This window comes from Acinonyx jubatus, chromosome B4 (assembly GCF_027475565.1).
Source record: "Acinonyx jubatus isolate Ajub_Pintada_27869175 chromosome B4, VMU_Ajub_asm_v1.0, whole genome shotgun sequence".
In the NCBI taxonomy this organism is placed as follows: Eukaryota; Metazoa; Chordata; class Mammalia; order Carnivora; family Felidae; genus Acinonyx; species Acinonyx jubatus.
Window position 1 is genome coordinate 60,862,811 of NC_069387.1, and position 12,891 is coordinate 60,875,701.

Genomic DNA, 12,891 nt, shown 5'->3' on the forward strand with positions numbered 1-12,891 from the left:
TCATACCTAAGGTTCCATATGTATAAAAATTATAAGTTTCAACTCATGAGATGGAAAGGATTAACTGGTAGAATATACGGAAGACACTTAGAAAAGTGCCTATCACATACGTGGTTCTCAATAAATGGCAGCTATTATTTTAACTGTTGTAATTACACTAAAGTATCTCTTTCCCTCATGTGTGACAAAGCCACTGAACTCTGGTAACTGGAAGTTGTCTTTTAATTTTAATTATTCTTATCATGCTTAATTATTTCCCCAATGAGGCCACACCATGGCAGCTAGTCCTAAGATATCCCCTCTTCTATTGACCTATCTATATAACTGCCCCATGCCTTATAGACTTCAGACAACTGACAATGGTGAAGACAGCCAAATTTGTTTTAACAAGAAATTTTCCTTTTTAAAACAAATTTAATTTCCTTGGACATTTTTTTTAATTTTTTTTAATGTTTATTTATTTTTGAGACAGAGAGAGACGAGCGTGAACGGGGGAGGGCCAGAGAGAGGGAGACACAGAATCTGAAACAGGCTCCAGGCTCAGAGCTGTCAGCACACAGCCCGACGCAGAGCTCCAACTCACGGGCCGCGAGATCACGACCTGAGCCGAAGTCGGACGCTTAACCGACTGAGCCACCCAGGCGCCCCATCCTTGGACATTTATATTTTCCTCTGTTGTAAGAATAGATCATGCTAAGGCCATACTTGGAAAACAATTAGCATGTTGTAATTTTCTCGATTCAATTCATTCAATAAACATCCATTGAGCACCTAATGGTCCCTGCCCTCAAGAAATTTTTAGTTCCATAGGGAGAAAAGCATATCAATAAATAATTCTAACATATATTTCCCTTTTAAAGTTTACTTTGTGATAAAGCTTTGCATACAGTGGTTTGAGAATGTGAACTAGGAAGCAGGTGTGAGGGACAGGGAGACTGAACAGAGGAAGAGGAAAAAAAAATGAAATGTATTATAAAGTTAGCCATTACTTCAGGCAACTGTTGCTTGATTTTATGGAACTGTCCAAAGAATTTTATGAAATATGTCTCAGAGCTATCTGCTCAGAAGACAAAAGGAAGATACATTTGTCCATTCATTCCTATATTACATTGGTCAAGTGTGGCCCCAAAAACCTAACTCTCCTGAAGTTTCTAATTGCATACTGTGGGTGTTGAGCTAATACAAATTATCCCATACTCTCACATCAGAGGAACCACAGAGCAAAAAACAAGAAGTACATATCATGAAGTCCAAAATAAGTCACTCTCAAGTCTCAGCTTCATGGAGTTTGTCAAAATCTAAGCATATCTGCTTGCCATTACAATGGCTGGTGTAAAATGTGAGGCTTAGAATATGTGCAATTGTGCACAAGGGTTGCCTGATACAATCCACCTCTTGCCTTCCTCCACACTGCTTAAGCTTTTTATTAAATCCAATATGTCACAAGGCTTCTGCAAGGGGATGACCAGCCACAATATCTGCAAAGACTTAATACAAGGGATTAGGTGAAAAAACTGAAGTCCTTGTTGTTGCAACTGGCCCCAAGGCAAAAATTGATATTCATTATCTCCCTCCTCCACTATGTGTCTTAGATTTTTCTTATTTTTGTTATCATTCCAATTTATATTTCCTGGAGAAGTTATATAGATCAGCATCCTTGAGACATCTAAGCCCCTAGTTGTCTTTCTCTTGTCAGGAAATGAATGCTTTCTCCTTAGGGCACTAGGGCCTCTGCTCAAGCAGAAGTTAAGGTTGTAAAGATAATACAAGTTCCACAAGTGGTGTTTGAAAATGATGGCGAGAGGGGCCAATCCAACTCCCGTTTCTTGACTGTTTGACCTATCTAGTCAACCTATTGAAAATATAGCCCCCATAAATTTACTGTTGATTCAATACACATACTGTATCCTAGAGGACAGCACCCCAACCCAATACCCCAACACTTGGCCAGTGGTAACCTCAAGCTGGCACCTTAGTTGAGCTTTAACTGGACATTCCACCATTTTAATATGTCATCTGCTTCAGGATAGTGAGATATGTGGTTAGATAAATGGAGTTCATTGCCATGCACACAGTGTTGTACCTCTTTTACCACTTTCATCATTTGGTCTGAAAACAACATGTGTGAGATATCCTTTTGATAGATAACTTACTCTATAAGCTCTCAAACAGTGGTGCTGGCCAAGCCATTATTAATAAACAAGGAAAACTCAAATCCAGAATAGATCATTTTGTTAAGGACATATCTCTGCCCTTATTAGGGTGGAAGGGATCGGATATAATCAACTTGTTTCAAGTAGAAGGTTGATTGTACCATTTTAAAAGCCTAATATTGGTCTCTTTGCTGGCATGTTAGATATTCAGCCATGGCAATAGCTAAATCAGTCTTGATTAGTGGGATCCCATGCTTCAGACCTATGCATAACCTCTATCATTGCCACCGTAGCTACCTTCATGGGTCCTCTGTAGAAAAGATGGGATGCCTGAGGATAGAGACTGGCTGATGTACTGTGTTAGTCTGCCTGACGATTGTCTTCTCTGTGATGGGTGCTCTCTATGGGCATTAATGTTAATACAAAGTTCTCAGACATTGTGCCCTTTCACCAAAAAATCTACCTGCTTGCCACTTTCCCAGATTTCACTATACTGGATCTTGCTCCTTCCAAGCGACGCGCCACTGGCCAGCATTCTTCTTACATCCTTACCATGAGCTATTTCTATAACCACACAAAGGGAATGCCAAGTGCACTACTCAAAGATTTACCCATTTGATGGATGTCCCCACCGCTGTCTTTCAGGACTTTACTGAGTGGGGCTTCAGTTACGCACCATTCAGATTAGAACTAGAATATTTGAATAAATCCATCTGGGAGCTAGTCCTCAGATTTTCTCTCTTTGATCATTTGGCCTTAGAAATCCTTCCATGAGGCATGTTGTGAGTCGAGGAAGAAGTATTTGTTCAATAAATGTAGGTGTATGGGAAACTGGGATAGCAATTCAAAGAATCTACTTGTGCATTCTGGACCTGCCCAGGCCCACTCTTATATATGTACAATGCATCACTACAGTGCACATACAATTGTGTTACTTCATGGGTCTGATACTATCCAGCTCATGATAGACAACTTGGGTTTATAGTATCTTACTTGGTGCCCCATGACCTAACACTCAGTCTTTTCTAGGGTCCATATGAAACTGGGACCTGCATTTCAAAAGATGGGAGTTCCCTACCAGAACAAATATAACCTTCCTTCACATCCCTAAAGGTATAAACCCTGAGTCTCTTAATAGACCTTACCAAAGTCCCCACATTGTAATCCACCATGGGATATTGTATTAGTTATCTAATGGTCGCATATTGCTGTGTAACAAAATACCACAAAATCTAGTGGCTGCAATTATTTTACCTTCCAACTATCATTTATTAAATCAGATATAAGTAACTAAATTAGCATACCCATATTGCTGGAAACAATTATAGTCTGAGTGCCTTCTCTCTCACCCATTCTCATTTGTATCACTTGGCATTTGAACAGTAAAGACCTGGGACTCTCTCACCCACTGGGTAGTAAGTCATTTGCTACCATGTGGCCAAGTTTAGCCGGATGGGATGGGTAGTTCCACTCTTCCTTGCAGATGTGATGTACTCCTCCTTTAATCCAATACAAAAGATTGAATGTTTGTCCCTCCTGTGAGGTTTTCATTTCTACAAAAATGGCTATACTTTTAGTCCCTATATTAACCCAAATATATTTTCCATTCATCCCATTCCTGGCTTTATCTGGAGCCGGGGAATCCACACATGGATCACTAATTCTAAGTAACAGTCTTAACAATGGTTCCCCAGGGAACTGCTTACACCCATCAATAAAGTGGCTCAATTTCCTTTTTTTTTAAGCTTATTTACTTATTTTTAGAGAGAGAGAGAGAAAGCTTGAGCAGGGGAGGAGCAGAGAGAGAGGGAGAGAGGGAGAATCCCAAGCAGGTTCTGCACCATCAGTGCAGAGCCCAACATGGGGCTCGAACTCATGAACTACAAGATCATGACCTGAGCCGCAATCAAGAGTTGGATGCTCAATCAACTAAACGACCCAGGCGCCCCAAAGTGGCTCATTTTCTTAACTGTATAGCCTCTAGTTTCCATGCTCTCTTGTTCTGTAGCATTTCCCGTGTTTATCATGCGTTTTGTGATTAGCAGTCAAACAAGAGTAGCTTTTGTCTCTAAAATCCTATCTGCTCAAATTCCCTTGGTTGGAGCTTCACTTGCGAGCCAAGCACAAAAAATAATAGTAATAAACAAAAATAATTTTGGTTATCTCTTATCTGGCAGCAATGAAGCAAATAACAAAATTCACCCTTTGCTGTCAATTTACATATCCTTCTTGGTTCATTTTTTTGTGTCCCCCTAGGCTCCATATCTATCATCTCTAAGTACCATTAGGTTTTTCCCAATCACAAAGCACAAAGTTTTTACGACTTCACAAACCAAGGATGACTTAGTAACCATTTCAGGCATAAAAAATTCATTTTCGTCTCTTCTCATCTGTGTCACTCTGTTCATGCTGCTAGAACAAAGCACCACACTGGGCAGCTTAAACAACAGAATTTTATTTCTCACAGTTCAGAAGACTGGAAATTCCAAGATCAAGATGCAGCAGATCCAGTGTCTGCTAAGAGCACACTTTGGTGGCTTAGAGGGGGTCGCCTTCTTACTGTGTGTTCACCTGGCCTTTCCTCATTGTGTGTGTGTGTGTGTGTGTATGTGTGTGTGTGTGTGGAGGGAGAGAGTGTAGGAGCAAGCTCTGGTCTCTCTTCCTTTTCTTATAAGGACACTAGTCCCATCTTGAGGACCCTACTCTCAAGATCTCATTTAAACCTAATTACTTCCTAAAGGTCTCACTTCCAAATACAATCACAATGGAAGTTAAAGTTTCAATATGTGAATTTGGGGGAACACAAGCATTCAATCCATAACATCATCTTCACTCTTTTTCCCCGAAAACAGTCTTAGCGACTTCTCCATACAAAGTGAGTCAGGGAGAATTTTAGCCATTCTACTTCTGACACCACTAGCACTAATTTATGCTCATGGTGTCTTCTTCAGTGAATTATTTATGTAAACACGTTCCAGCCATGTGACCAGCCTCAAACCATTGAAACCCCCCAGGTCTCACTGAAACCAGTTAAAAAGTCATAATTGGTAAGCCCAATTATTATTACTATACAATGCTGACAAGTAATCACATTCTGTCCCCATACAACTCACAGACTCGTGTTTGCAAGATATAATTCATCTCAGTTAGTCAACTGTAACTTTAGTTGAGGATCAGATACTATTCTACAGGCAACTCTGGGAACAAGCATGCAATCCGGTCTGACAGAGACTAACCCATGCTACACACTAGGAGTCAGCCAACTTTTTCTGTAAGGGGCCAGATAGTGAATATTTTAGGGCTTGTGAGCCCTATGTTCTCTGTTGCAACTACTAAACTCAGCTGTCATAGCATGAAAACAGCCATAAACATTGCATCAATGAATGTGCATGGCTGTACTTCAATAAAACTTTATGTAGCAAACTAGGCAATGAATCAGATTTAGCCTAAGTTGGCAGCAAGCCACCCCCTGTACACCATCACTTTTACTTGTATTGGTGCCTTCTCTGAATTTAACACAGAGGAACATCTTAGTAATTGTAATGCTATAACTTGGCGGTTATGAGCAGCCTAGAGGTTACCTGCGCACTTACCACTGACAATGCCATCTGTACTGTTCCTGACTGATGAGTGAGCCAGCTTTATGATCCAATTCTGAGAAGTGGCTTTTAAGAACCACTTCTGTGCCAGTTTTCTTAGTTTGGACTTCCTGAAAGCAGAGGCTGAGACAGGGACTTGGGTGAGGATAGTTCATTTGGGACATGATCCCAGGACATAAGAATGAGGTAGGAGGAGAGAGACAAGGAAAGAGGAGCATTATTAAAGTCTGTTCAGTGAGTAATGAGGGTGTCAAGGACATGCAATCTAGATGTCCTAGAATTGTCACTGGTACAAAGAATAGGTGGTTGTAGTCCTTAGATCCTAGCTCTCAGCCCACGTTTGTTGACAAATATTAACTACCCTGAATTTCTGGACTGAGCTTGTGCATGGGCCCAGCAGGGTCTTACAGACCCCTGCAGGGCTGGAGAAAGCCCTCAAACAGAAACTGAAAGGATGCATAATGCACTTTGAGATAGGAAGTTTTCAGGGAAAGGTGACTCAAAGGTTGTGACAAACTATCATCACAGTGAGGGCTGAGATCAGAGGGACAGTGGCCCAGGGTGCCAGATATATAAAGGGTGAGATGGCACAGAAAGGAGAATTCACTTGTAGCACCAAGTAATAACCATCTAAATAAGTGGAAGTTTCAGAGGACTGAAGTACCAAGAAAAGAGGTGGCGTAGTCTGGCAGATCAAAAGGGTGGAAAACCATTCCACCCAGGGCAGGGTGCCAAAGCTAAGACCAAGTGTCTACACTGGCTTTCACTTCCCAGGTCACAATTACATCCAATTGTATGACCCATGGTTTTAATCCACTTTAAAACAAAGCAGGGGGCACCTGGTTGGTTCAGTTGGTTAAGTGTCTGACTTCAGCTCAGGTCATGATCTCATGGTTCGTGGGTTCAAGTCCCACATCAGGCTCTGTGCTGACAGCTCAGAGCCTAGAGCCTGCTTCAGTTTCTGTGTCTCCCTTACTCTCTGCCCATCCCCTGCTTGCACACTGTCTCTCTCTATCTCTCGAAAATAAATAAACATTAAAAACTTAAAAAAAAAACAGATTCAGGGCAGTTTCTACCTCTGGGTTCAAAATGAGGAGCACCTACTATCTTCTCAGATGTCTCCATGAAGCCAGAGAAGCTCAGGCCTGTCCTACTGCCCAGAGGGACTCTTTCCTCTGCCAAACGAGCTAGCCCTGAGAGTCAGCCCCTCACAGCCTCTCTTCTGAAACCAATAAACCTGTAATTAGAAAGCCAGAAGCTCCTGCTTCTATTTTATTTTCAATTATACTCCCATAGAGCCTCAGGAGAAATTTAAGATGAGATAAAGAGAAAGTTCAAGAACCTATGTTAGCATTTTGATATACAAACCCAAGATAAGCCTCAAAATAAACAAACCAAAAAAATCATTAAGAATAAGATACTTAGTATACATTGCGTTCAAAAATGAAAAAAAAGCTAGGGGCACCTGGGTGGCTCAGTTAAGAATTCAGCTTTGGCTCAGGTCATGATCTTACAGTTTGTGAGTTCAAACCCTGCATCGAGCTCTATGCTGACAGCTCAGAACATGGAGCCTGCTTTGGATTCTGTGTCTCCCTCTCTCTTCCCCTTCCCCATTCACATTCTCTCTCTCCCTCTCCTTCTCTCTCTCTCTCTTTCTCTCTCTCTCTCTCTCTCTCTCTCTCAAAAATAAATAGACATGAAAAAAAATAAGACACTTCTTATAATTTTGTGTTTAAAAATGAAAAAAAAATACTAGGGGCACCTAGTTGGCTCAGTCAGTTAAACATATGACTTCAGCTCAGTTCATGATCTTGCAGTTTTTGAGTTCGAGCCCCATGTCAGGCTCTGTGTTGAAAGCTCAGAGCCTGGAGCCTGCTTTGGATTCTGGGTCTCCATCTTTCTCTGCCCCTCCCCTGCTCACACTATCTCTCTAAAAAGTAAATAAACATTAAAAAAAAGGTTTTTTTTTAAAGTGTATATTGCCTTTTTTAAAAAAATTAATTAAAAAAGCTTTAATAGTATAATAAAAAATGAAAAAAACTAGAATAAACCTAAATGCCAAAATTTAAATAAATTGGCACATAAGTTGTTGAATAGTCATATTTGAAAATATTACACACTATTCAACTCACATTTTAAAAATACATAAGGATATTAAAAATGCTCACAGTATAAATGCAAATGTGAAAAGGCAGAATATAAAAGGCAAATACTAGTATAGCTTCTTCATTTTAGGTGAATAAGGAGGTATACTTTCTTTTTACTATAGGCTTCTTGCTGAGGGGCTTCCAAGAACACCATAATGAAGCAGAAGGAGATTGTTCACAGAAATGATCACCTGAAGAAGATTGAGCCAAGGAACCTTGCTGGTGGATTCCCAGACTCACATGCCTCTAAGACTGAAGAACTGAGACATTTTGTCCTGGTCACTGACCACAAACCAGAGGTAAAGAACACACAAGGCCTCAGATGACTCAGAACCAGGCCCTTCTGAAATGTCCACTGAGCTTATCAGAGTCTTTGTGGCACAGAATGGACAATAGTATAGGAGTGTGATGACTTGTTGTCCTAAATAATGTTGAGAAAACTGGGGCACTTTCACAAATATAGAAACAGAAGTAAGAAAAGTCTTTCATGGCATAGGAATGCAGCTAGCAGTGACTAATGTCTTGTGGTTCTTTCTAGGATAATAAAATGTAATGTCTACAGAGTTTGGCCTGAAAATGATTTCAGCTATTTCAGGAACACAGTCTTGGACAATTTATTGACACCCTGGCAAAAGAAGGATCATTCTCAAATCAGTAAATCAGTCTTCAGAAGGTAAGGAATCCTGATTTTGTGAAATAAAGACAGCATCACAGATCTGAAGGGAATCCAAGCCTGAACAAGAAGAAAGGGAAAACAAAATTTGTAGGCGAGGATTTTGAAAAAAAGATTGGATGGAAATTTTGTAATTGGACGATCCTCATCTGTGGGGTGGAGGTGGGGCTGGCAGCATTCAATTTCATTTTGAATTCCTGAAGTGATTGAAACTGTCTCCCCCTTAATTTGACTTTTTCCAGGCCTCTCCTTGGGGTTTCACCCACAATCTTAGGAGCACTGACAGTGGCAGAGGGATAAATTAGAAGCCCCACAACACCTCTGAAACTGTTAGATGGAAATTCTCCCTTATTTTGGTTAGATCTAGCATCCCTTTAATTCAAGAACCATTTTGGACTCTGGTAGAAAGTCTAACAATTACTTTATTCCTGGCCTGGGAGTGTTTCTGCTCCTGAAATTCATGGAATTCCTAGATTCCGTGGGTGAAAAAAATTGCATCAGAAACATGATAAAAAAGGAATCTATTTTTTTTTCAAATACAAAGCCTGTCACTTGAAATGTTTCAAGTGTCAGGATAGACAGGTCCTAAGTGAAGGAAATTGAAATTACCATGTATTTGTATTAGACTTTTTTTAAAAAAAAATTAATATTCTTCCAGTGATGTTTTGTTCACAATGATTTGATAAGACTGTCTTGATTTATTATATTGGCAACATCTTTAGACAGCAGGACCCAGGAGTGATACATCCTTGCACTACCCTTAGAATCAAGAACCGCCAGTAGTTCTCTGATCAATGTTATCTCTCACATTTTGACAAAATGTCTCTTTCATTTAGTGTGAATCTGTTTTAAGTTGAAGAACAGGCAACATTATCAATCTTGCCTGGAGCAAATGAGTACATGGGGAAAAAATGAGATGCTATTAATAATCTACAGAAACACTGCAGTTTTATGAAGTCATCCACTCTCTTGACGAAGAGAGAAGAATCCAGTTTAACTACTGACCATTACCTAATGAAGAGCTGCTAAAACAAACCAACAGGAACTGGTCGTTGCAACATACAACAGTTAGCAATTTAGTACTCTGAGAAAGTATCTAAGTAAATTACTGGCCATCACATTTTAGTGCCAAATGCTCAGAATTCTTGTTTACTATCTATTCCAGAGAATATAGTCCTTCATTTACTATTTTCAATGATATCTCTAAAATAGAACAACAGCAACAACTCAAAGTGTCAAAAGTGAGCTGTTCATCAAGAAACATACACATACTACTTGGTGATGGTACTCCAGATGATTCGGGAAATTTGTTTAGGTCAGTGATTTTTCAAGGCACAGATTTACTCCCATTTTCACCCAGTAAATAGTTGCCATTGATAAAGAGTCAACAGTCTGTCAAGAATGCTCAAGCTATGTTTTATAATACAACATGCCTTTCACAGGGGGGAAACCAAGAAATAACTTATGCGAACTCCTTGATTTCATCATACAAGACAAGCACAGAAGTACCACCCATGCCTCTGAGAACATTGGACCATGCCCCTTTGAAAAAGCTTTGGCTCCTTTATCAAGAGCAATCTTCCTCTGGCAGTCAAGCACGCCTGTGTACATGAGGTCAGTTCCTTGGCATCCTGACTGCATCATCATTTAGCCACAAAGAGTGTCAAATGGAAAGGAAGTCAACGTAGCAACCGTTGTGACAGATTGTGGGATCATACATCTGATAAAGATGTAAGTATCCTAGGGATCTGGTAGCATTCCTTTGCAGTGTCATAGACACCGAAGTAGCAGCTCAGTAGATGATAGTGGCCTGCACAGACACATTAAAGCCTTGGTAGCCCTTAATCCCATCAGATTTGTATATCTTAACCAAGCAGTCACCCAGGCCCCGGGGTTCCCTTTCAGCTCCAGCTTTGCCCACATCAGCTGCTAGGCAGGTAAGGGTAAAATCAAGAGGATACACAAAACAAGGATGGGTTCCCAGCTACCAGATTCTGGGCAAAGGAACCTGATGCCGGATTCCGGGCAAAGAAGTGCCAAAACTGGGTTCTCTTGTCCACACCACCCATGAAGATCTGCTTGTGTTTATCTTTGAAGGTGAAGTTGAGAACCTGGTTGGGGAAGTATGTGATGATATATATTGGCCAGGTTACCCTGCCAGGAGGACGGGACTCCCTGCTCCTTGGAGATATGAACCACATAGTCCATAATGCCCTTGTATTGCTTATCTATGGGGATTTGCAATGCTGACATGCTGCACCTGCAGCAGCAGCTTGACCCACTTAGTGGGCGCTACCCTGGTCTTGGAGACGGCCACAGTCACTCCACCCAGCAGGAAGTCCTTGGCAAAGGACACAGTGGCATCTGTCATGTTGAAAGGAAAGAGGAAGCAGGCAACCGCAGAACTGCGGCAGGAACCGGCAGGGACTCCGGGACTCTGGGCTGCTTGTACTCATTTGCTCCGCAATTTATTCTACATTTGTTCACAAATAAAGTAAAACAGAGTAAAAATTAAACAAGTAAGCTAACAATGAAATGCCTATAATGTCATGGAAGAGAGTTGTCATAGAAGGTACTGGAGAGATGACTACTTGTCAATCTCATTGAAAAAGGACCTCATGATTTAATAAGGCTGTAACACTATATCCTCCATACACCATACCAGGTAGGATATGGTTAGTGCCACAGAGAGAAACTCCAAACTATGTATGCCCAAAGGGATGAACAATGAAGGGAGTGTTTTTAAATGGCGCTGACCAATGAGCAAGATTTCAGTGGTCAGTGAGGGCATTCTGGGTGGGACATACTCTGGGCAATGATGTAGAAGCAGGAGAGTGCACAGTATACTTTGAGATTAGCCAGGAAAGTCACGTCAGTTTCTATAGGAAAGTAATGGGAGATGAGATGGAACATGTATTGGTTGGTATTTACCCTTTTGCAAAAAATAAATAAGTAAATCAGAGAATCTAATTCAACTATTGGCTACTAGAGGAACAGATAATATATAAAACATTATGATGAGTTACATAAAAGAATTAGTGCTGGACAAAATTGTCAAGGGGATGAAATTTGTCTTTGGTTCCTACACTCTACTGCCTTCAGGACCTTAATGGTTTCCTTAATCCTTGTAAAAATCTACTTGTAGCTCCTCACTTCATAGGTAATTGCAAAATTCTGGTTAGCGTCTACCACTGTTCCCTCAGAGATGCTCTGTATGTTTTAGTTAGAAAGAAGGGCTATTAAGGATGAAACAGGAAATTCAAGCATAAATTAGTGGATGAAGAAGAATTAGGGAAGATATTAATTAGCCTTCCCAGATTCCTAAAATCAGTTACTACATATAGGGTTAAGGTTTGCTCTAACGATTACTTGGGATCTTAATCTTTAAGATAGAATTATTTTTCCCCCACTGCTATGGAAATCCTCCTTGGAGTAAATTTCTGTGTCTAATTAAGGAAGAAATTTTTAAATGCCTGCTAAGGGAAGTGGGAACATTTGCGGCTGTTTGGTTAGTCCATATCCATTATGAATTAATTTTGCCCCTTCCGTAGTAGCTAGAGCACATAAACTGATTTATCCAGCCTCCCTTATAGCTCCCTTCTGGCCAAAGAGACTGAAGCAGAAGTCTGTTGAGGAACATCTAGGAAACTTGTGCTTCATTGATAAAGAGGACAGTTGGTACAGCCTCTTCAAGACTTAAACATGAACCTGATGCCTGAAACAGCGGCAGTTGTCCCATAAAAATGAATATAAAGTCAAGAAAACTTCAGAAATGCCAAATCTGATGGCTTTGAATGGCTGAACCAACACTAACTGCCACATATTTCTTGTTATGGGAGAAGAGATGCTCTTTTTACTCAAAGCGTTGTTAGCTGGATTTTCTGTTACAGCTGAAAGTACTCCTAACAATGAAAGGCCAACATCAGAATCCACTGAAAATTTTTTTTGATATGTATTCATCTCAGGGTTGGGATCAGGATGCAGTGGGACTGAGACATGGTACATAAGACCATGAGCATGCAATTCCAATTGCTACAGATCCCTCACTTAATCCTTTTATTTATGGATCAATTTTAGGCTTAGAAAGGAGTATCTCAGGTTTTTTTTCTTTTTCTTTTAATTTTATTTTTTTTAATTTACATCCAAATTAGTTAGCATATAGTACAACAATGATTTCAGGAGTAGATTCCGTAATGCCACTTACCATTTAGCCCACCCCCCTCCCACAACCCCTCCAATTACCCTCAGTTTGTTCTCCATAGTTAAGAATCTTTTATGATTTTGTCCCTCTCCCTGTTTTTATATTATTTTTCTTCCCT

General features: G+C 40.3%; 1 pseudogene; it reads right to left on the minus strand.

Moving 5' to 3' along the window:
• Window positions 1-10,034: 10,034 nt before the first annotated feature.
• On the minus strand, window positions 10,035-10,943 carry LOC106968814 (ADP/ATP translocase 2-like; annotated as a pseudogene).
• Between the last annotated feature and the right edge of the window lie 1,948 nt (window positions 10,944-12,891).